The 26,023-nt window shown below is 40.7% G+C and overlaps 1 long non-coding RNA gene across 1 annotated transcript; it reads right to left on the bottom strand.

The window, feature by feature from the left end:
* Window positions 1-3,009: 3,009 nt before the first annotated feature.
* Window positions 3,010-11,003, bottom strand: LOC144772569 (uncharacterized). The gene is made up of 3 exons (XR_013599805.1): window positions 10,842-11,003; window positions 9,807-9,878; window positions 3,010-3,216 (listed from the first exon to the last, which is right to left on the bottom strand). It is a non-coding gene; the product is annotated as an uncharacterized LOC144772569 (long non-coding RNA).
* Between the last annotated feature and the right edge of the window lie 15,020 nt (window positions 11,004-26,023).

Genomic DNA, 26,023 nt, shown 5'->3' with positions numbered 1-26,023 from the left:
AAATTAAATAATATCATGCCGAGGAGAGTGCCATGTTAAAATTCTTTTTGCTGAAAGATATCTGTAACTGCAGGTTTCTTTGCTACTCTTATTTTCAGGAAGAATTAGCCTGGTGTTGACTGGCGCAGAGCAGACAAAAAGGGGACATGTTATGTCTTGCTACGATGGGGTCTCCAACTGCACGTAATGTGTTCATCTAACTATGCTGCGGTGGACATAACTAATAGGTAAGCAACAATATGAGGACCCTGTGTGCTCACTGTGGTATGTTCACAACTCTACTTTCTCCCCCCCTTCCAATTTCTCAACACCTTTCTATCTTTACATCTGCCTGTTGCTTTTTTTGTCTTGTGTTTCATCTTAGGTCTGACACTGGCAAAAACCTTTTGATTTTTCTAAAAACAAAAGTACAATACAATTGATTTCAGGAGCTTTCTGCGAGCCCTCTTCAGCCATTGGTCTGCTGTTTTCATTCACATTTTCTTCGACTTACTGCAGCATACAGCATGGGGCAATGGATCAGACCACTTCAGCCAGTGACAAACTTAACTATGAGTGATGACATTCTACCCTTTCACATGTAGCACATCCACCCACAAAGTAGTTCTTTTCAATGACTATCATGCTGATGTATGGATTTTGAGACGGGAAAAAATGTTTTACTACCAAATGTGTTTTGATTGATGCGGGCTATTGCTTACCCAACAGCAAAGTTATTAAAAAAAATGACAAACAAAGGAAGCATTTACTAACCCAAAAGGCTAGCAGCCTATGCGAGAACAATTGGCTTTGTCAATGCAGGTTATCTTTTTGTTTATTTCTAACTTCTCTTTATATCTCTCCATCGCTTACTTTAATCTTCTCTATATTTTAACCCATTTTATCTTTCAGTTTTGCTCTCTTTTATCATTGCTCTCTTCCTACACCTTTTTTCTTATTCCCTCTGTACTTATTATACTCTTTTGACATTGAAACTTCTCTCTCACACAAGCTAACCTGCCTCTGCCTTTCTCCATTATGTCTTCCTCTTCATTAGGTTCTGGTGCAAGCGAGACTTGTCATGTGTTGATGGGACACAAGAATTTGGTGTGTATTTGCAGCACTGCAAGTGTTCTTGTCCTGCCTGTGGCATATTTTTAAAACCCTGTTTGATCTCTCCCCTAGACTGCTTTTGCGATATTTCATCTGAAAATTCACTTTCTGTATATGATTTGCTTATTCTCCGGACTCACACTCAGTCCCTTTTACCTCGCTGTTCCACCTAAACATGTGAACACATGTACCACATGGACTCATAGTGTCAGCTCTGCGTACAGTAGATAAAAGCTGTGACAATTCTCAGCAATCTATGTTAGCGCAGGAGATTTAAATAAACAGACCAACTAGTCCTTGTGCAAGGGCACAGAAAAATATTCACCTTCTAATAGCTAAAGTAATCATATTCAAAGGAATTGACTATTGCAATTGTTCGAACTCCCAGCTAAATAATTTTCAAAGGGTAATTTTGACAGACCCATGGAATTAATCAGCCTTTTGGTGTCACGGAAAATATTAATACTAGTTGCACTATTCATCAGATTAGGCGCTAGGGTTGTTAATGATACAATATTGAAATATTGTATGCTAAGTGACTGCAGACAGTTATGTGGGGTCTACGGGAATAGTGGTCTTGTTGGGAGGATGTCAGATTCAGCACTATACAAGTGAGAGGTTTCAATATTGAGTTAAAGATGTGAGAATATGAGAATATTTAACAACTTAATGCAATTAAAACTTTGAGTCCCCCCTGTCACCTTCTTGCCACCAAACATTTCTGTCATATTCATGCACCATGTTTATTCTAAACTGAATGTGGATTTGGTGCTTCAAATATATGTTAAATAAATATATGGAGTACAATTGTCAATTTGATCTTCAATGTAACATCCAAATGATCAATTCATGTGTGTGCAAATCTAATTCTGATAAAATGTGCTTTTTGTTTAAATCGAACCTTTCAGACAATCCCTTCTTCACTGTAACTGGGATACTACATGATGAGTGTCTCTGTTCGCACTTAGAGATGTGTTGCCTGGTGTGGGGGGGGGGGGGCATGAGGTCATAACTGAGCCTGGAGATATAAAGTGCATTAATGATACATGGTTTCTTTAGGTGATAACTAACATCGGAAGCTCTATGGCCTATCTTGAGATTACAAGAAAAGTTCAAATATTAGGAGGAGTAATTACTGATACATTTGATGTTTTATGGTATAAAGGGTCCTATGGAGACGTACAAATCAGGCATCATTGATGCGGCCTGAACCTTGATACTTCTGCTCTGTAGGCCAGTGGGGTCCTGTAATCGCACACTCCTGTCTGGAGCCCTTTGGAAAACTAGGAGCATACTGCTCAAATTTACAGCATAAAAGGGCAACAGTATCATTAATAAGAAGTAAAAAGAAAGTCATTTGTTCTCCATGTGAAGACTGGTTTCTGCACAGACCTGTTTCTTGAGATATGCAGGAAGAGACATTTGCTGAGATCTTCTGAACCACGATACAGAGATGCTGTTGTATAGACAAACTGAAGAAGATTATTACCCTCAGATTGTTAAGAAAGCATCCCATATAATTCCGCTTCTAAAAGTACTTTGGAAAAGGAGTTCCATTATTTTGGAATTCTTGCAGAGAAACAATATAACACAATGTTCTTTTCCTCTGTTGTGTAAATTAGTCAGGAAATTTACAAAGTAGCAGTGGCCTCCTCTGTAATCGGGTTGATCCTCTGGAACTTGTTTACTCTTGAAACTGGAATGTTAGTTGTACAGAATTTAGCAGATAAAAACTTGCTCTAAAATTGCCCTTGATGTAATGGTTGTCACAGCACTGTAACAAACAAGTTATTGTTACCCAACAGCATTATTTTCTTTCAAACCTGAAGAAAGAAAAACAGAATCATCCCGCTGCGATTTCATAATGGGATCCGCATGTTGCACTAGAGCATTAAGGTAGATATTTCCAAGTCAGCCTTAGAAAAAAGATCTTTTATGACTTTATGAAACAGACTCTAAAGGACATTGTCTTATATCAATATTGGAGATATCGTTGCCACTCCCTCGTCTGCTATTACATCTTCAAAGTGTGGATCTCTCTGTGCGTTGTCTCGCCTGCCATTCCTGGGATGGTTACCAGTGTCTTTTTAACAATTTCTGTTAGAATCTTGTCTCAGCTGGCCCCTAAAAAGAAAACAGACATGCAATTAGTATTCTTCCTTGTCCTGGGACAAAAGCCATATTCCTCATTCCCAAAATCACAATAGCTCTTGATAACCAATAGTTAAATGTGTACTAATTAATTTTTGGGGGGAGTGCCCACAACAAACATGCCAAACTGGGCAGATCTTCAAATATATATGTTAAAAATATGTTGTACATGTGCTAAATGTATGAGAAATTCAGGAGAAGTGATATTTTTAACGTTTTCTTAAGAAAGCATGAAACATTAGTAATCTCCATCATCACAAAAATTGTGAGCAAATGCTGTTTGTGCCAGATTACAAATCACGAGTTCTGAGCAAATTACACTTAACCCCTGGTTTTTGCCCATGCAAGTTCCTCCAGGTAATGGCTAGAGAAATTTCTGTGGCCAAAATAATACCCAAATAGGAATACCATGCTTTACTGCTGGTTGCACACATTGTTATGACATGTTAGTCCACATTAAAAATTCAGAGTCTGATGCTAATAATGTCTGATACTGTGGTTAATGGTATTTCCCCTGTGCGTTTTTTCACTCTATTTTGCCAATAAGACCATATGAGTATATTATTAGCTTTCTGTTTAGCAATATCGAGGGCATCACACCTTAATAATGTTGCCAAATAAATCATGATCTAAACCAAATTAAGCAAGTTTTAATTGCCCACCTAAATCGAGGCTTCTTGTGGCATCTTCCTGCATGTTCTATCATTGATCTGGTAGTTTCAGTAGGATTCTGCTGTTACAGCATGATGTATATCTAGGGTTTTAGGATCAAATCCCTTCAAGTAAGGTGATTCGAGATTGTAAAAGATTCACAATTCAATGCTAGATCCTTAAACATTCAGTGGCAGACAATGCAGTATTTTGCAAGCAGGTTGGTTGCTGGGGACATGCAAACTCAACCCCTTCAAGAATTATTTATTTCAAGCTTCACCAAGTTGGTGCACTTAATGGCCTTGTGCTTATGGTAGTGTTAGAAGATCCATGTGAATTGAGCAACAAGAAAAAAGTATTTGTGGTGGAAGAGAAAAATGGAAAACCTTGTAGCCTGGATAACTCTTCAGCAACAAACATTTTTGGGAGAAACGATTCTACCAACATTTGTTTAGGATGCTTTGCTTGTAGGTTTTGTTGTGTCACGTGCACAAAATGTATACATTTTGTATCACTATATCAGTGAGAAATAAATCAGAAGAGCCCTATTGGTACTGGCACTTGCTGCTATATTCTGAAGTGCTTGGAGTTTATCATTCTCTTTACCCAATATCCCTCTTAGTAGAGGATTATGATAATTTTGAGTCTTGTGATATCTCTTTCTATATATATTACTTCTTCTTCTAGCATAAATGGGTGAACGTTTAAGAGAAATATAATGGTAATTAGAGGAAGCTTTCACTGCAATTGCCTGTTTCTCCCCATACATCATAGAGCCAAATAATATACCTATCATCTTTACAATCTCTGCATGAGTGAATAAATTCCCAGCAAGATGGACCTTTTCATAAGACTCTTTGCTATTGGGAAGTTTCTGAATAGAAATTACACTAAGTAACTCATTTTTCTTGTGCAGGCAGACAGAGTCATGCTGGGGGTAGTGTTTATGGGTTTAGGGTAGTGTTGTGGTGTTTGTGTAGTGTAGGGTCATGCGGGGGTAGTGTTTTAGGGTTTAGGGTAGTGTTGTAGTGTTTGTGTAGTGTAGGGTCATGCTGGGGGGTAGTGTTTTAGGGTTTAGGGTAATGTTGTCGTGTTTGTGTAGTGTAGGGTCATGCTGGGGGTAGTGGTTTAGGGTAGTGTTGTAGTGTTTGTGTAGTGTAGGGTCATGCTGGGGGTAGTGGTTTAGGGTTTAGGGTAGTGTTGTGTGTGTAGTGTTGGGTCATGCTGGGGTAGTGTTTTAGGGTGTAGGGTAGTGTTGTAGTATTTGTGTAGTGTAGGGTCATGCTGGGGGTAGTGTTTTAGGTTTTAGGGTAGTGTTGTAGTGTTTGTGTAGAGTAGTGATGTTGTGTTTGTGTAGTGTAGGGTCGTGCAGGGATAGTGTATTAAGGTAGTGTTATAGTGTTTGTGTAGGGTTAGAAAAGTGGTTTATGGTAGTGTTGGGGGGTCGTGCTGGGTAGTGTAAATGTAGGGAAAGGACTGTGTGTCGAGGGTTGATTGTGCATGGGTACTACATTAGGGTGTAGGGTAGGGTAGGGTACTCTCTCTTACCTTTAAAACTTTTACAATGAGTATACCTTTAACATGCATGCCTTTGCGTTGTATTGGCATGCGTGGTAAAGACATGGTCATTGTAAAAGTTTGCGTTGTTATAATTTGCGGGGTGATTTTATTTGTGGTGTAATAATTGCGGAGTGATGGTATGCGGGGTAAATGTTTGCGGAAAAATGTCACATATTCCTCTGTCATACCACTAGCATTACCCTGGAAAAGCTTACATCCTTGGACTGTTACCCTTTCAGAATAAAGTTACAGTTTAATTCCTATTTGTAGAATATATATGCATAGCCTGCAGTGAATATGAATATACAGCTAATAATCTTTTGCAAAAAATTATTATATGCAGATTGTTTGTCACATTTTAAAACAGCAGCACTCTAGAATGTGGAGAATTATGCAGCAATGTTGCTTTTGTGTAATGAATTGTTGCTGTGCAATAACACATACTGGAATGCATGTCTCCTTTCTACTAATTTCCTTTTATGGTCTTCTCAGAGAAACACATTTCAGAAAAGGTGAACAGCTATTTCTATCTTTTCTTTGTTTAAACAAGGATTGTAATTCTGGTGAGTGACATACTTTACATTGCCTTCTGGCTTTGAAAGTAAACATTGGAGCATCACAACTCAACTGTAAGTGTAAATTATTACAGATCATGTCACAACTACACTGTAGTAAGAACATCAGCTATGTATTTCTATACATGTATTGCATGCTTCCATGTAGGATACAAATAAAAATAAAATTGATGGCTAACAGAAAAATATTTTGTTGAGCTCTTTTATTTTTTGAACACTATATGTATATGAAAAGCCTCGAAACCTGCCAATTGTCAGGCCATGAGACAATGCGGTTTAGGAAGAGGCAAACATTGAAGTGACAGCATATAACAACGGAAATTGCCCTGTTTCACACATAACCCTACACATTTCTCAGGCTAGGAGTTGCAGCCCAAGCCACTAGAGGATATCTAGACACGCTCCATGGTCAATGGTGCCTCTCACATTGAGCTCACTTGTCTGGCAATAGTGGTTGCAGTGACTCTTTGCTACTCTAATTAGTTTTACCTGGCTTGACTCGATCCCTCACCTTTGTTGTTTTTACCCTGGTGGCTTAAGTCAGTTCCCTTGTTATCCTTCCTCTAATCATTTTGTTGATATTGTATAACCCATATAGCCTTATAGCCTGCAGTTGCGGGCTATACCAGCTCTTAAAGGCCTGCTTCTGCATTAAAGGCCCGATGCTGAAGGCGAGGGACTTTAACAAGGGCCCGGGACTTTAATAGCCGGTATAGCCCTGCAACGAAGGGCTATAAGGCTATTAGAACATTCTGCCACTGGAGGGCAGAATGTTATAACAAATAAAACAAAGGCCTCTCGGAGCTCGAGGGGATTTAAATCCCCAGAGCTCCGAGAGACCTTTGTAAAACATTGGAATGTTGTTCTGCGGGCCTTTACCGGCCGTTAGAAGCATGGAGCACTCCATCGTCTACAATGGAGCTCCCAACATTCCAATGCTCTAATATCAATTGCTTGACAGTAATGTACTGGGGAATCAATGTCTCAAAACCCAGTCGAGATGGAACTGAGCAAGAGAGCTTTCACCTTGATAAATCAACTTATAGTACTTATCTGTGGTTAGGAGAAGATGCAGTGATAGGCATCCTGACCCAAAGGAAGGAGGTCCTGAAGATGGCATCCAGTAAGACCACAAATCTGTTCATTTTTCAATCAATGACTTCGATACAGGAAGAGGAATTGTTGAGGGCATTTCCGAAAAAACTGGCTTTGGGTGCGGGGCACTTTTTTAGGTTATGTGTCATGCTGGCACAACAGTGTTCAACTCCAGTGTTTAAAAATTGTAGAGTCACAGCCTGCACCTTCTTTCCTCTTCACACTCATTTACCCTTCCCTGACAATCTGCCTCTCCCTGCCTCCTTCACACACAGCTATGTGTGAGACTTCAACTTCACATGGTTAAAGTGCACAGCTTGCCATATGTTTTTTTCAGGGAAATATGGGACACCCTCAGGCTCCAGTTTAATGGAACCATTGCACTGCGTGAGGGTTAGGCATGGTTTGCAAATATGCTACAATTCCTGCTTCTATTGAGCAGTGCAGTGTTGGGATTACAGTAGGACTGATCTGGTATCCTATAATAGGCTTCCACTGTGATAAAAGAAGCATAGGAGTGAGGGTGGATGATTTGCATAGTGGCACCTGTCTGAGAATGACATGTGGCTTGCATGAATACATAGATACTGATGTACTGCCAATTTCTGCGAATAATGTATCTCCAAATGAGCGTCCTACTCTAAAAGCATACTTACGTTTATGAAAATGTTGAGTAGATATTGTACACGTGCCAGTGAAATGTGTGTAAAGTTTGTAGCAAAGTTCTGGAACTAATAGGCCCTGTACTTTTATCCCTCGTTAGGGTAGCTCTTACAAGTGTGGTTCAGGTATAAAATATAAGGCAGCCATACTTTTTCTTCTGGACTCCATCCTCATTGTTGCTAATCGGTGCCACAGCTTCTTTCACAGGTTGTAGTGGAATAGAGTGATTACATTATTACACAATCCTCGAAATTAAGTCTTCAGCTAACCTTCAAAATACCATGGACTCGTTATAGTTGCACAGTTAGCAAGAGCAAATCATACATCATGGAAAGTGTTTGAGGATTGCCAACTGTTGTTGCAGTCCAATGTATCTCTCTATTAGCTTTACCACTGTTGCTCAAAAAGGACTCAGAAAAGTCCATGGTTTCTCCTGACTCCCTTGCCACATCCATAATCAAAGAAAATCAAAGGTTATTAAAAAACACAACTACAATATAACAGTAGATGAATTATCTTCAAGAATGTTATAGCCAACATTTGCAACATTTAAAAGAACTTTTTATATTCTCACCTGAAGTAGATACATGATTGCATAGTGTTTAGTACTTTAAACGCAGCATATTTATAGGTTGTGGCAGATTTTCCTGGGCCTTTAGGAGCAGACCAATGTTAGAAATGGAGCAGTAGTTTCTACTACAGATGTGAAAATTGCAAAATTTAATTTTGTTTGTAAAGGTTACGAAAATGTACCTGAAGTTTGCTAGCTAATATTCCATGTAGAGTCTGAATACTAGTGCATACCTTGGATTCAAAAGGTACATGAGATTCCAGCATAGGTTTGGTTCGAAGGGAAAATGTCTTACAGCTCCAGTTGTATTGTTCTGTGATACATTTTGTGTTCAAGCCAGTTTCCAAAGGGTGATAACTACCCAAAATTAAAATATAAAATGTCATAAAATTGGGGTCATTAAAAATTGATGAGTTTTGCTTGTGTAACACAATTTCACCCACATCGAATTGATAGTTCAGGGAACTAAGAAAATTCCTTGTGTGGATCCACATATGCTTGCTTTGGCCAGGGGTTGGGCCAGTATCAAGGAGCAAATAATGAAGAGGGTGAAAATTGCATAATTTACTAAAAAACATTGCTTAACGTCAATTGAGAAATTGGGACTTCTCCTGCAGTTTGGCATGCTCAAATGTAAGCCTTATATTCTTTAAGAAAGATTAAGGTTTTCATGTATGGTGTTTATGAATGAAATCCTCCTTGCCCCTGTGCACTTTGGAATCAAAAGAAATGTGTAGCCTTGGCAAAACCCAATGCTTCTTCCAAGAGGCTACTGTTTTAAAGCCAGCTTCTTCATGGGGAAATGTTCACAATTAATTTGAATGACTTGGTAAAAGAGATTGTATCACTGGTCATGGATGGGAGGGCAGAGCAATGAACTTTTCAAGGGACAGCCCTGGAGAAACCTGTAGTTGACAAAGAAATGTGGGTAGAAGTTTTAGATAGGCCTATTGTGTATATGTCATTGCTTTAGACTGTAACTAGGGACTAGTAGGGGAGGTTTCTGTTGGAGGGAGGCAATAAGAGAAATCTTTATCGACGGAAATAAGAAGTCAATGAAGAATGTGGTGATTTTCCATATTTTGTTTTTAAAAATCAATTGTGGGCACATTTTCACTGGACACTCCTTTAAGGTGTCTGAAAATTATACTAAACTATGGAAAGTCCAAAGCTAATCAGTACAATATGAGGAATTTATTCTAAAACTCAAAACGTGGCACCAAACCTTTCGACCACTAGTCACATGGAAGGAAAAGAACTATTATGCTCATGACAAAGAATTCTATTGGTCTGTTCCTTTCAAGACCATTTAAATCAGACATCTGTGAAGCAGTAAATGGATGACTGAATATGCTGGTACCAAATTGTAATTCAGAGTTATCACCAGTTGCAAAATGAAGATCATTAACAACGACTTATACACCAGAAATAGAAAAGTGAAAACTTACTGTGTGTTCCCTATTGCGGAGGTTTCCATTTTGGAATTCAGCCACGCTATCATACATATGTGTGCCTTTCTCCTGTTGGAAAAGGAAATTGCATTTATTTCAGCAAAGTATCTATCCCTCACATTTATTAGCATTTTTCATTCAGAGATCATCACACAACTCTTTAAAAATACATTTCCAAAATGCTTATTATCTTTATTATTCTAGGTACATTGTTGTGAGATAAAGAAGATGAGAGCTGCTACTTCCCAACTGAGTGGGCCTAGAGGGATGGATGGACTTAATCCAAAAGGAAGGGGCCAACCATAATAATTATCATTAATCATTCAGGAGAAGTTGGTTTTCTACAACTTGTGAAACTCAGAAATTAAACTATGTACCAGCATCCTTGAAAAACGAAACTGTGTTCTCCTAAAGAATTAGCTTACTAAAGAAGTATTGCATAACAGTTAAAAGGCTTTCCCTCAAATCTATTTGGGACATTCATTAGCGCAATGGAAAAATGATTTCAAGGGAGCTCTCAATGTTAGTTTGGTGGTTGTTATTGCTGTTGGACAAGCAAAGTGAGTTATGCTCAACTCCACATGATGACAGCTATGTTAAGGGCCTCATTATGAGTGCCCTGAATTTTGGGCCACAATACATGAGCTAATGATATACAGGGCATCATTAACTCCTGGGATGGGGTTGAGTGGAAGTCAATGGAATTATGAGAGGAAATAATTGAGGTATGACCATGTAATCAGAAATTCTGCTCTTAAGTTCCTCAGTAACTCCCCATTTTCCCACAGAGTACCATAGAGAGAATGCCTAGAGCAGGCAAAGTGCTTGAGAGATGCACCTGGGATCCGCAGGATCTTACAATTTCAATGGGGTTGCTAACTATTGGCACTAGCCGTATCAGTATTAAAGGGTCACATGTAATGTAATGAGACCCTAATAATCTGCTGTGTGGGGTGTAATCCTATCCCTGGGACAAGTGCAGAGTTGTCCACGTCACTTGAGCAGCTATTATAGATCTGAAATTAGTATTACCTTTATGGAGTTGTACTGTGGTGGACATGCCATTTCTCTTTTCATGAGTATATGTAACATTGCATCATGAATGGTGAGAAAAAATATGTCAGTAGTGACTTCTTCATCGAAAAATCCAGATCTTTGTAGTTTCTCCAGAATGTCATCTAAAAGTAAAGAAGAGGAATTTAAAACTGGCAATCTTGAAGGTAAGGGATATGCATGCCCACAGATTGCACACACATTGACAGTGAATAGGAGTTCTGAAAGCTGAACGTAGCTTTGTATATAGGCTTTCCCACATAGAATCACACACAATGTACACTTCTGTGGAATTACCTTTACCGAGAGTGATCCTGTGTAATTTCATTTCTTCAGGTCATGTGGTAGAATTTCCAAATGTCTGCTTAATGTGTGTTCCTTCAGAAAGGTGATGTCACCAAACACTAAGTTAAAAGCCTTACACAACTTTAAACACTATATAAAAGTTAGGGTTGTTTATTGAAATGTTACATATAGTTTCTGCAATGTTTTGAAAGTGTAAAACGTTTAATGCAGAGGGTCAGGTTTAAGGGCCTGTGCATTGCACACAAAGCTCAGTATGGAGCGGCATCCAGCTATATAAAAGATCGACTGAAGCCTTATATGCCTGGCTGTTGTCTTCGTTCATCCGGGAGAAATTTGTACTTTAACAGAGCTACACTGGATGGGGGGTGGGGGGGACTTTCTCTGTGTGGTAATCCCCCAGCTCTGGAATAAGCTACTGGAGAGCCTACATGGAGAAGCTACGCTACTTCCTTTTAGGAGGAAATTGAAGACCATCTTCTTTACTGAGGCATTTGGATAAGCTTCCCCACCTTTGCTCGATCAGCTGGCAGTAGGGGACCACTAGGTTTTGGGTCAATGTGGTAGCCCTTGGAGACCGTTGGTGCTTTGGTACTTTACAAATATATATTAACAATAACAATAATGTTAAATAGATATTCTTATCTGTTTAGCAAACAACAATGACTTTTTTAAACTCTCAGCTAGTTTAGTTGGGCATGAAAGAAATAAAGTTTAATAAAGCTGACAACGTTTGAGCTTGTTTGTATAGATACATTTTGGTACTATCTGAAATATTGTTACAATTTTTTTTTCCAACAAACATTACTAATGTATTTCATAAATTTAGAACTTTAACCAACCTTTTAAAACCTTTTTGTATATTTTCTATAGAAACCATTATTTTATGCTAAACGGAGGCCTGCCATTGGAAATGTTTTTTTGTTGACACCCTTTTGCCTCGGATCCGGACTGGGTCGCCTATTTTCTGCTGTCGCCATTGATGTAATGTTTGTCATTGCATGGTAACTAACAAGTTCTTGTTACCCAACAGCATTCTTTTCTTTCAAACCTGAAGGAAGAAAAAGTGAATCAGCCTGCTGTTAGTTTATAGTGAGACCTGCATTTTGCACAAGAGCATTAAGGTAGATATTTCCAAGTCACCCTTAGAAGAAGGTATTTAACATCTTTAGGAAACAGACCATGAAGGATATTATGTCTTGTCCATATTGGAGATATTGTTGCTGACCTTGTATCTGCTATTACATCTTCAAAGTGTGGCCCTCTCTGCTAATTGTCTTGCCTGCCATTCCTGAGATGGGCACAAGCATTGTTTAACCATTTTTGTTAGAATCTTGTCTCAGCTGGCACCTAAAAAGAAAACAGAAACACATTTAAGGGTTGATTACGATGATGGGCGGATTGCAACCGCCGGCCCGGCGATCCACCCGCCATCGTAACCTGATGTACCCACCGCCAGATTACAACGCGGTGGGTAACGCGGCAGATAGAAAGTCAGTCTGCCGCTTTTCCGCCGGTCGGCAATCGTTACGATTGCCGGGCGGGCGGAGCATGGGCACATATATGGTGGCGGTGCCTACTAGGCACCGCCATCCATATCATGATCTGTGGACTTTAATGCCTTTCCATGGTGGCGATACTGCCATGGAAATGCTGGCGGGATTAGCTTTGGGGGCCCGTTGTGGTCCCCCAGGGTGGTGTGGGGGTGCAATGCTCAAGGTGGCAGTGACTGCGCTTTGCCTGCCACGTTGTGCATGGCAATGCACAACATGGCATTTTATCATTGCGGCGGGTGCTGCAGCCAGCAGCACCCACCGCAATGTTAAAATGCCTTATGCGACTCCCACAGTGGCGGTGGCATCATAATTGGGGTGGCGGGACCGCCTCATGGCAGGCGGACGGTCCCGTTACCGCTAGGGTGGTGGGCGGACGTAAGTCACTCGCCACCCTAATCACCCCCTTAGTATGCTGCCTTGTACAGAGAACAAAGCCATTTTCCTAATTCTCAAAATCACAATAAGTATTAATTGCAACTTGCAATTATATGTATTATTGGCTTATGAGTCCATTGATCAGTTATCAACATCTCAAAGCAAATAGTAACTAATTTGCAAGCTAGGTAAACCTAGGTGGAGCAGGCAGTGGTCCCTTGGACCACAGCGTGCTTTCTCTGATGTGAAAGCAAATTAAAAAAATGTTTTTTTAAATTGTAGCACAGATTCTTTTTAGGAACATGGTCTGGTTAAAATAAATCCAATTTGTGAATGCAAACACAGGGATGCTGATCTGCTGCTCCTTGTGGGCCACCTCCCTGTGTTTATAGCTAATCCCTGAGGGTCACACATAGTGACCTGCCGAACTAATATTCTTTATGCGGGTCATTCGGCAATCACCTGCGACTGGTGATTTTGCAATGTGACCTATTAGTACCTGGGGTGCATTGCACAACTACTGAATGGTTGGAAAAAGTCAGTGCGCAATTTGCAACTATTTTTCACAATCAGTCTTTTATGATATGAGGCCTTAAGTATGCTGTTTTTCTTTTCTTGCTTTTGTTCTATGGTTCTAATTTATGCAAAATTAACTTAATGTAATTAAAATGAACTGACATTCAGTGACATAGAAGCACCTTGTGGCGATGCCCATGTTCAGGCACTGCCACATAATGAGGCACCGCTCCTCAGCAATGCAAACATGCATTAAATCATTAAGCAGGTTGGTCTTCAACCACCTGACACTGGAGATTTTGCAATGTTACCCATTGGTACTTAAGGTGCATTGCACAAAGCCCAAGTGGTCGGAAAAAGCCTGTGCACAATTTGGAACCATTTTTCACAATCAGTATTTTAGGATATTAGGCCTTAGGTCTCTATGATTCTAGCTCATCTCAAATGCTAATGCACTTTACTTTATTTTGTACTTACTTTAGATTTGCCCACCATAGGTTTGTGTTTTTTTCTGATTAGAAATGGCAGTTTTAAAGGCTTGGAGACCTGTTTATTTATTCTGTCAGATGCTATCACTCCTTTGACCTCTTACACTGTTGGATGCTTTTTATGCACTGCTGCCACGGTTAGGGTCAATCTTGATGTTTGTTGATTGTCTGATTTCATGACCATCCTGGGACATTTAATGATAGGGATTTGCTGTCATTTCTTTTATATGAAAAAAAATTAGAGATGGTGTGGCACACCTTGTTGTAATCAAGTTCAAAAAAAGGTAATCCTAAATGAAATTTTAGTACATTTCTGGGCACTTCAGGGATGGTCCCTTCTGGCTGGTAAGGGACTCTTGGAATGAAAACTAGAATTGGAGAAGTGTGGAAAATGTCCACACTGAATCCTGAAAGTGCTCCTGGAGAGGTAAAATGGTCCTCTAATATTTTTATCGAAATTAGTCTGATTCAAAAGTCCAATACGTTCATCAAATTTTTTTTAAATTATTCGAAAAAGTCATGTATTATAATCATACTGGCTCAGATAGAAAATATTGATTTTAAATCCATCACGAACGTTGCAAACGTTACAAAATGCCAAAATCCCAATGCATTTCGAGACGGAATGTCTCTTCATCAGGGGAGTACAAGTTTATCTGTAAGGGAAACCAACACTGTATCAGGAAGGGGACTTACCCTCAACTAAATGAAAAGTGACTGGAAAAAAATGTGATGTGATACATTCACATAAAAGCGAAAGGAGGTGAAATATAGTGAGATAGGGGATATCAAAACGTGTATCTAAGTGACTACAAAAGTCTAAACTGAAGGTGAAGTGAGGTGAATCACAGACATTATAAAAACGAGCGGTAAAAAAGTGCATGTAAGAACGGCAAATAATAAAGTTTCTCAAGGACAATTCAGAATCACCAAAGACACACCCGATTTGTGCTCTTAATGTAAACGACAGAAAAATATACAAGGAAGGACCTCACGTGAGCAAATTCTTACCCAAGCATTCGAGTAACCACACTCGGAAACGAATGTCGGCGTGAAGCGTGACGCGCAAAGGAGAAGGAGTGTTATTGGAGCAAGGGGTGTGACATAGAAAGCGGACAATAGACATTATTATTATTTTTAATTCATTATTTTCAATTTTTTCTCCTTCGTTTTCCCGCTTTATTGCTATGTATATTGGCTATTTTGTAGCGTTACCCTTAACGGAGCCCCGGGGCCCTTTTAACACTTGGTTTACCATAGTCTCTTCTCTACGTCTATTGTCCGCTTTCTATGTGTGGACATTTCTTTTATATGCACATACTAGCAGCCCGCCCCAGCGTTGCCTGGGGCAGAAGGGGGCTGGGGGCAGCATTTTAGGCTTGCGTGCACTCCCGCCCGCCACGACATTGTCTGTGTCCCGGAGCCTGAGCCTTACCTCAGCCGCTGTTGTTCAGGGCCAACCTCCCGCCCCCCTCCCTATCCTGCCCCCTCCCGGCCCGGCCCCCTCCCGCCCGTGTCCCCCTCCCGCCCGTGTCCCGGAGAGCCTGATCCTTACCTCAGCCGCCGGTCCCGCTCCAGGCACCCCGCCCGCACAGGCCGCCACTTCGCCCAGCAGCAAGCAGGGCTGCGGCAGTCCTCCCAGCAGGCCGCGATCTTCGCCGCCATTTCAGGAAGTGTTGCCAGGGAGCGCAAATGATGTCATCACGCAGACGTTGCGGCCGGTGCTACTTTCAAGGGACTACTTTATTTTTATTTCTAAATTTTTTAAACAACGTATATTTTTTATTTTTAATAGCCTATGTCCTTCTGCTTGCCCTGAGGCTTTCAAAGATGTCTTGGGTGTTTTGATTGGTGGTGTACTTTTCGAGTTTACCTGGCTCAAAGGACACAGTTCTCTCTTTATAATAGTAGTATAGAGTATAGATAAAATGCAGTTTCTTTACTTTTATGGTTCTAATTTATGCAAAATAAACGTAATGTAATTAGAGTGTACTGACATTCAATGTCATAGAAGCAACCCCTGTGGTGATGCTCATGTACAGGCAGAGATACAATCCCAATTGAACCGAAGTTTCACTTCACATGTTAAACTGATGAGAAAAAGATGAGTAGGACAAGGAGTGAAAACCAAAAATTACTGAATAGTCAAGACTGGAGTAAATATGCATCTATTGGAAACCGATAGGAGGCCTTGTGATTCTATGCAATCTTTGATAATAGGATGCTGCCAAACTCAAGCTACGGCCATGCATGCATGGCCAGTAAGATGTATGCTGATGAGGTCCCAGTATCAATCAACTCTTAGTTCAGAGATCAAATACCTTTTGTCACTTCTCCTTCAACCTGGTGTACAAGTTGTACCTGAACCCCACAGCCCTGTTGTCAGTCGAAACATAAAAAGTTGTGAAATTATTTGTCCATTACATGTTGCTTAGAAATGTTTATTCTATGAAAATGTTATGCTCATGACAGAGATTTATCTGCACCTTATTCTGGTTGTGGTACTTTCTGTGCTTGAATTTTCAAACCTATTATATGACACGACTATGCAAAAAAGCACATATTTATTAAAACTACATCTTCTTAACATACATTGCTATTAACTTTCTAAACTCAAACATTTTTTCATAAAATGATACAGACAATAATTGGAATATCAACCTTACACATGAGTGTTTGGTAAGTTCAAACTACATATATATTTTTGCAAACTAAAAGTTACTGAAAAACATTGGAGTCTTTAGATCCTTCTGTACCTACCCCAATACCCTTGTTCTATTGATAGTTCCAATTAGTCATCACTAGATTAATTATGTTTGACAAGTGGTTAATCCACTAATAACAGCAAGTTGCTTTGGTTGTCACATTGTATATTAGGCAGAACAACACAATGATTCAGCAAATTCTTTATGGGGAGTACATGAGGTCCGTACATGCAAACATCGAAATTGACTTTCGACCAGCCCAATCATCTTTACAGTGGTATTTTTATACTGCTCTGCTTTTGTTTTCCTCTTCATTGTTGTGTGGATACAGTGTAGGGGTAGGAACTGCCACTTGTAGTCTAAAGCCAGGTAATTCTTAACAAGGATTTCTGCACTTTGAAGCCACAAGAAGGACACCAAGGATCATAACATGATGAAGTTAATTAATGCAGAGGTCATAACATGTTTCAGACAAAGACACAGCTTCACTTAAGGTTTCAATGTCATTCATGTTCATGCTCTCCTGCTGAATGCCCATCATGACTGGTGGAATGCTGCTACTCCATAAGATATAAATCACGTGTAGCAAAAGTCGTTGAATAAATCGTCAGCACAAATGATTTGCACATTAAAAAGTATGTCATTTTTCTGTTGTGAAGGATTTCTTGATTTGCTTTTAGAGTGTTCATCCATATGTGTGTGTTACCAATAGCACCTACCACATGAGGAAATAAAGGAAGGGTTTAGAAACCAATTTTTACAGCAGTCAACTCTACCTGTCTTTGGGTAATCAAAGCCACATTTTGTAACATTCCTCTGAGAACTTGCTTGATTATTCTGCAGAAGGTTCAACTGGAAAATTCAGTGGAAATACTAATAGTTCTTCGAACATGCTACTTTCGCAGAAATACAGACTAGCCAAAAGTTCCATCAAGGGGATCAAGCAATATGGATACTTGTGCATTGCTCTAATTTAGCCTTCATCTGAATGTCTAATATGATCTGCTTGTCCAGTTGCTAAATGTTAAACAGATTTGCTCCTCTTCAAAAAATAAAGTTCTCCCTACTTCTCTGTGATAATGCTGGTCTAGGCTGTTTCAGAAAGCTGCTGAACTCTGCCTCCTCAAGTTGTAAATGACTGTTGGCATTTTTCCCACGTCATCAGCAAGTTATTGCTATATGTCAAGTGCCAATAGCTGTAGAACTAAACTGCAGAATAAGGTCATTGTAGGATAAGATTATTGCAATTTAATTTCTTGCAGTTTTGCATAGCGCAGAAAAAAGTTTAGAACTCTGTTTAACTTTTTGCTATTTTATTAAACTGCAAAAAATTAAATGCAAACTGTCACCATACAATAGTCTGGATGAGACAAATTGCCTCTGCTTCAGTCTAAGTCAATAAGGAAAATACATGGTTATATGATACAACCACGCATGTCTAAAGCACATGGTCTGAACCACAACCTTGTCTTTACCACACGGTCTGAACCACAACCTCATCTTTACCACACGGTCTGAACCACAACCTCGTCTTTACCATGCATGCCTTTACCACGAATGTCGTTGTAACAGCATGATTGCTAATGGAATATGCATGGTAAAACTCATGCTCCTGCCGTGCAGTCCACCCTGCTCCAGCCCTTAAAAAATGTCCTACACCTCACCCTGAGCCCTGATACTTGGCCCCTGCCCCAAAAACTACCCAGACCCCTGCCCCAAAAACTACCCAGACTCCCCACACCCTGAACCATAAACTCTGCCTCCTGCAAAAACACAACCCAACCCTAACTGTCCTGAACTCTAAAACCCTGCCCCTTTCCAGAAAATTTACCTGACCCTCCTCCCACTCTGAGACCTAAAAGTGACCCAGTCCTGAAATTAAAACTGCCCCTTCCCTTCCCCCCCTCAGGCCTAAAACCCTGCTCCATGTCAATAAACGAACCCAACCCCAACCCCGTAACAATGACCAATAAAACTGACCCCACCCCTAAATCCCCCCCCCACTTACCTGGCTGAATCTGCAGCTTCCTCTCTCTTAGTGTTCCTCTCTACGTCCATCTGCAGATGCGTGGTTTAGGCAAGCATTGTTACGCTTGTGTGGAGATGGCAAGCATAGCTCGGCCCGCGTTGTACCGGCCGTTTCTAAAATACATTCTTCCTGCTATTTTTTTTTTAAAGCTGCCACTTGTCTGCTCAACAATTGTTGGCATGCATGGAATGTATAGATAGCACCTCTTGGACCTCATTTCCTGACAGTGGTTTCTGAAATCTAGCACTACCTCTACTCAAAATAAAATAAAGATACATTAAACAAAGAACATTCACAATTGTTTATGCCATCTTGTATTGCATTGCTTTACCCAATACTGTGCTGTTCTCATGATCTGGATGAAAGTATAGATCCAGGAAAATACCTGGCAAATTGCAGACCAAAGCCCCCCTGGACTGTGCCCTAACACTGATACCCCAGCCCTGTAATCCACCCCGCCCCAGCCCTTAAAACTGCCCAGAGCCCTAATACTAGGCCCCTGCCCCAAAAACTACTCCGATCCCCCGCCGTGAGCCCTAAAACATTGCCCCCTGCAAAAAATAATTTAGGCAAGCATTGTTCCTCTTGCATGGAAATGGCCTGCATGGCTCCACCCGCGTTTTAAAGGCTGTTTCCTCAATACATTCTACCCTCTATTTTTTTTTTATCTCCCACTTGCCTGCTCTAAAATGTTGCCATGTATCGAATGAATACATGGTACCTCTTAGACATTACCTGACAGTGATTGCTGAAACCTAGCATTACCTCTACTTCAAAAAAATAAAAATAAATCAACATTTACAATTGCCATCTTGTTTTGCATTGTTTTACCAAATATTGTGGCTTTCTCATTATTTGCCTGAAATGTAGATCCAGGAAGCGTTTTGTTTACAGCAGTATAATTTCATGGAATTTTTGGCATATTGCATTATGCTTATTATGTGAAATGCCCAAAAGTAGGACATTACAATACATCACATAATTTGATTCTGTTGCGCTAAAAATCCTGTCACCGAAGATGCACATAAGCAATGTGAATAGGCAGAACGTAAGTACCTGTTATCCGAATGAAGCAATTTTTTTGGCCACAAAATATGTCCTCAGAATCTATAATACAGTAAAATGCTAAGTAGGCATTTTGCATAGTATTGTGTACTTTTCCAGAATTTCGTGTAACTTCTGCTATTTTAACCTCTTAACTTTTTAGAAGAAATATAGTCCATCTCTTGAAGTGTAAGCCAATCATGCAGGACAGAAAATATCACTAACACAAAAAAATGTAAACTTAAAATGTATTGAATAGTTAGACTGTTTGGCTATATTACGAGGTAATTCTGCTCTAATGTGCTAATTGTGCAGCTTTACGAGTGATATAGAGTAAATGACTGAATGTTAACATGGGCACTTAATACTTGTCATGAGAAAACGTACAATGGGCAGATTTACAAATGATGTATACTGATGAAGTCTTATCAGCAGCCAACTCTTACATCATAGATCAAATACCTATTGTCACTTCTCCTGCAAACTGGTGTACAAGTTGTTGCGTACCTGAACCCACCAGCCCTGATGTCAGTAGAAACATAAAAAGTAGGGAAATTCTTTGGCCATCACATGTTGTTTAGAAATGTTTGTTGTATGAAAATATTACACTCATGACAGAGATTTACCTGCACTTTATTCTGATTGTGGCACTTTCTCTGTTTGAATTGTACTGTTCTTTAAGTTTTTAAAAACCCTTGATAAGACAAAGCTATTAAAAAACAAGCAATTATTTATTAAAAACACATCTTCCTAACTACATACATTGCTAATAACATTCTAATCACAAACAGTTGTTCATTCAATAATAGGGACAATACAAGGAAAATCAAACTTACACAGGAATGTTTGGTAAGTCCAAACTACATACATATGTTTGCAAACTAAAAGTTGCTGATAAACATTGGAGTCTTTAGATCCTTCTGTACCTCGTTTTATTTATACTTTCACTTTGTCATTGCTAGTTTCATTTTCTGTGACCAGTGGTTCCTCCATTAAAAACGCAAGTTGCTTTGGTTGTCACATTGTATATTAGGCAGACCAACACGGAGTGCATAGGCAGGTATTTCCTAACGAGGACTTCAGCATTTTGAAGCCACAAGAAGGACACCAAGGATCCATAACATGATACAGTAAATTAATGCAGAGGTCATTGCATGTTTCAGCCAAGGACACAGCTTCACTTAAGTATTCAATGTCACTGATGTTCATGCTTTTCTGCTGCCTGCCCATAATGATTGGTGGAATGCCTTTTCTCTGCAAAATATGAATAATATGTGTATCAAAAGTTGATCAATAAATCTGCATCACAAATAATTTGCACATTAATAAGTATGTTTTTTTCTGTTTGAAGAATTTGTCGCATTGCTGTTAGTGTGTTCATCCAAGTGTGTGTTACCAATAGCACCCACCACATGAGAAATGAAGGAAGTTTTTAGAAACCAATTTTGACAGCAGTCAACTCTATTTGCACAAAAATGCAGAATAGCCAAGAGCTCCTCCAAAGGGATCCAGCAATATGAATACCTGTGCATGTCTCTAATTTAGCCTCATCTGAATGTCTAATATGATCTGCTTGTCCAGTTGGTAAATGTTAAACAGATCTGCTCCTCTTAAAAAAATAAAGTTCTTCCTCCACCTCTGTGAAAATGCCGATCTAGTCCGTTCTTCGTTAAGCTGCTGAACCTTGCCTCCTATAGTGGCAAATCACTGCTGCCATTGTTCCCACATCATCAACAAGTTATTTCTATATGTCAAGTGCCAATAGCTGTAGTACTAAACTACAGGATAAGGTATTGCACTTTAATGAGTATACTTTTTCTCTCCAAAACGGTAATTTATTAACTTAAGTATGTTATTAAACAGCATAATGATCACTGAAATGCAAAAGTTGCCAAACTTCAAATTATTTGCAATTGCCACTATAGCTGCTGAAAAATGTGTAAGTTGGAAATTCTTTTATAAAAACATGCAACTTACAGAACTTTAAAGTAAGGAATGGCAAAAGTCAAAACTTCTATATAGCTTCATAAAATTAAAACACAAAGACACAGGGCGACAGAACAAAGGTAAGGGACCTATTACGCCACGCCGCATATATTGCATTGTGGCAGGCGGTGCTGTAAGCAGCACCCGCCACAATGCAATATATGCATGTTGTGCATTTGCATGCACAAAGTTGCAGGCACCGCGCGGTGCCGGCAACATTGTGCATGCAAATGGAGGGGGGTTCCATGGGTACCCCCAAGTGCACTTCCAATCCCCCACCAACTCTTGGGGACCTGCAATGGGCCCCCGAAAGTGAACTCCGCATGGCTTTCCATGGCGGGGTCTCCGCCATGGAAAGCCCTGCACCACTGCCCATCCTTATATGGATGGCGGTGTCTTGCAGACACCGCCACCATATTGAAGCCCTTTTCCGCATGGTTGCCTGTCCGACCGGCAGAAAACCGGTGGACGGTCTTTCCGTCCGCTGGGGTCCCCACCGCCATCATAATTTGGCTGGGGAAAATGTTAGGCGGGTGGGGGAAAATGACGGGCTGATCGCCACCACCAGACGGGCGGTGGCGATTCACCCGCCATCCAAATAGACCCCTTAGTTCTTATTATGTTTACACCCAAAGAGTAGCATTGAAATCTTATTAACTGGAACAGTGGTTAATTACACACTTTTGTCCGCACCCACTCCCTCGCATTCACTCCCCTCTTTGTCTGCACATATGTGCAGTATGATGCCAAACAGATTGTGACCACACAGTGCACAGCAAATGATTGCAAAAAAGATGCTAGAAAAACTCGATAAAATGTACGTGTGGCTGGTTTGATTTTTAGCTAGGAGTTAGTGCTTTGCTTTAATGACCATGGTAGGGCATGCCCTATTCCAAGATCAATACACTAGATAAGTTGCTTTTATGAAGGATTGTTTGCATGGTCTGCATCTGGGCAATGGAATAAACCTTCCTTCAAAAACACACTTCTGTATCACTCATCATAAGAACTGGAACAATGTCACAATCTATTGCATCGTATGCATGTCAAATTCAGAGAGGGCTCATCTCAGCGGAGAGAGAAATGCTCAATGGCAAGGTAAGAAAGGGTTGAAAGCTGAATGACATCCATGCCAAACCTCCCGATGCAGGCAGGAGACTACCGATTTCATGGCTAGTCTCACGCCTCCTTTATTCCTGCATGTAGAAACTCGATTCGGATTGCCAAATCATTTTTTGCTGGAAACGAGGCAGCTTGAGCTTGGAAATATATATCCTGAGTCAGACCACTTTGCCCTTAATTCTTGAAGTGTGTGATTAGAGGGCGAGACGGGCCTTGACATTTAATTTCTTGCAGTTTTACATAGCGCATAAAAAAAGAGTTCATAACTCCCTTTATGTTTTCGCTATCTTATTAAACTGCCAAAATTTAAATGCTGATCGTCACCATACATTCCAATAGACCAATTCAGACAAATTGCCTGTGATTCAGTCAAAGTCAATGGGGAAAATACATGGTTGTATGATACAACCACGCATGCCTAAAGCTCTTGGTCTGGACAACCACCTCATCTTTACTACGCATGCCTTTACCACAAATTTTGTTGTAAAAGCATGATTGCTAAAGGAATATGCATGGTAAAATGCAGACCCAACCCCTGCCCTGTGTTCTGGCACCCGATATCCCAGCCCTGCAATCCACCCTGCCCCAGTCCTTAAAACCAACCTGGCACCTTACCCTTTGTCCTAACACTTGGCCCCATCCCCAAAACTACCCAAATCCACCCGCCCTGAGCCCTGCAACACTGCCCTCTGCAAAAATACCACCCCAACCTCACCACCCTGAGCCCCAAACCCTTCTCCCTGCCACAACATGACCGCCCTAACTGCCCTGAGCCCTATAACTAACCCACCACTAAAACCTGCCCCTTTCCCCCCATTCTGATCCCCAAAACCTGCCCCTAGCCCCAAATACTACTCTGACCCTTCCCCCTACCAAACTACTCAACCCCCCACCCTGAGCCCTAAAACCGACCCAGCCCTGCCCTTAAAATGACCCCTTCCCCTCCCCCTGAGGCCTAAAACCCTGCTCCCTGTCAAAAACTACCCCAACCCCCAGCCCCCTTCCAGCCTGAGCACTAAAGGTGACCCCACACCTAAAACTTCCCCCTAAAATCTTGCCCCACTTACCTTTCCACTTTCGGAGCTTCCTCTCTCTTTCTTTTCCTGTTCCTCTCTCCGCCCATCCGTACATGTGTGGTTGAGGCAAGTGTTCCGCTTGAATGGAAACGGCATGCATGGCTCAGCCTCCGTTGTCCAGGCCGTTTGCCAAATACATTCTCCCCGCATTTTTTAAAATTTATTTAAATCTCTCACTTGACTGCTCTAATATGTTGGCATGTATGGAAAGAATAGATGCCACCTCTTAGGCTACATTACCTGTCAATGGTTGCTGAAATCTAACACTACCACTACACAAAAGAAATCAACTTTCGCAATTGTTATTGCCATCTTGTTTTGCATTGCTTTACCTAATACTGTGCTGTTCTCCTGATCAGCATGAAAATCTAGGTTCAGGAATATGCGTGGTAAATTGCAGACCCCAGCTCCCCCTCCCTGTTCCCTAACACCCGATACCCCAGCCCTGCAATCTATGCCACCCCAGCCCATAAAACTACACTGACAACCCTGCACTGAGCCTTAAAATCCTACCCCCTGCAATAATACTAAAGCCACCCGCCCTGAGTCCCCTGCCAAAAAACAACTGTACTAACTGCCCTGACCCCAACAAATGACCCCTCCCTATAACACTGCCCCATCTCCGCGCCCTGAGCTCCTGAACCTGCCCCAGCCCTTGAACTCTGACCCTCTCATCCTGAGCCCTAAAATCCTGCTCCCTGCCAAAAAACTACCCTGATCCCTCCCAACCCTGAGCCCTAAAACCGTCCCACTCTGACTTCAAAACGACCCCGACCCCACCCCCTGAGCCCTAAAACCGGCCCACCCTGTCCTTAAAACCACCTGACCCACTCCTGACATCGAAAACCGATCACACCCAGCCCTTAAAATGACCCCATTCCCTCCCCTGCCATGAGACTTAAAACTATGCTTTCTGTACAGAACCAACCTCAGCCCCTATTCACCCTCAGCACTAAAATGGACCACCAACCAACCCCTCCACCCCCCCCCAATCTAGCCACGCTTACTTGTCCGCATCCTGAGCTTCCCCTCTCTTCCTGTTCCTCTCCCCGCCCATCGGCACATGCGTGGTTTAGGCAAGCGTTGTTCCGCTTTCGTGGAATCGGCACCCGTGGCTCAGCGCGCATTGTAAAGGCGGTTTCCCCGAAACATTCTCCCTGCTATTTTTTTTTAAGCTCCCTATTTCCTGCTCTTAATTGTTGGCGTGTATGGAATGAATAGATGCCGCCTCTTAGACTGTATTAGCTGACAGTGGTTGCTAAAATTTAGCACTACCTCTAATAAAAAAAAAAATCAACATTCACAATTGTTTTGGCCATCTTGTTTTGCATTGCTTTACCTTAATCTGTGTCGTTCTCAATATTTGGATGGAAATCTAGGTCAAGGAAGCATTTTGCTTATGACATTATAATCTCACTTATTTTGTGGCATACTGCATTATGCTTGTTATGGGACGTGCCCAAAATTACAACATTACAACACGTCACATAATTGTGACTCTGTTGTAGGGTAAAAATCCTGTAACAGATGCACATAAACAATGTAAACTGACCGTAAGTATCTGTTGTCCGAATCAAAACGGTTTAATGTTTTTTTTTTTTATGTAAGCACAAAATATGCTAACACATCCTATAACACATCAAAATATATAGGGGCAGATTTAAAAGCCCTTTGCACCACTTTTGCATCCTTTTTAACATGGGAAAAGAGACGCAAAAGTGGCACAAGGGGCTTGTAAATCTGCCCCATAGTTTTGTGTACTTTTTGGGAATTTCACATAATTTCTGATAATTTAACCTCTTAAATTTTAAGAAGAAATGTAGACCAGACATCTCTGAAACCTGATCATGCAGGACAGAAAAATGTAACCAACCAACACAAATAGATGTAAACTAAAAATGTATTTAATAGTCAGTCAGTTTAGCTGTGTGAGGAGGTAATTCTGCCATAATGTGCTAATT

The sequence above is a fragment of the Lissotriton helveticus genome, chromosome 1_1 (genome assembly GCF_964261635.1).
Source record: "Lissotriton helveticus chromosome 1_1, aLisHel1.1, whole genome shotgun sequence".
Taxonomy (NCBI): domain Eukaryota; kingdom Metazoa; phylum Chordata; class Amphibia; order Caudata; family Salamandridae; genus Lissotriton; species Lissotriton helveticus.
Note: the sequence above shows the minus strand (reverse complement) of the source record. Positions and strands in the feature narration are given on the sequence as shown.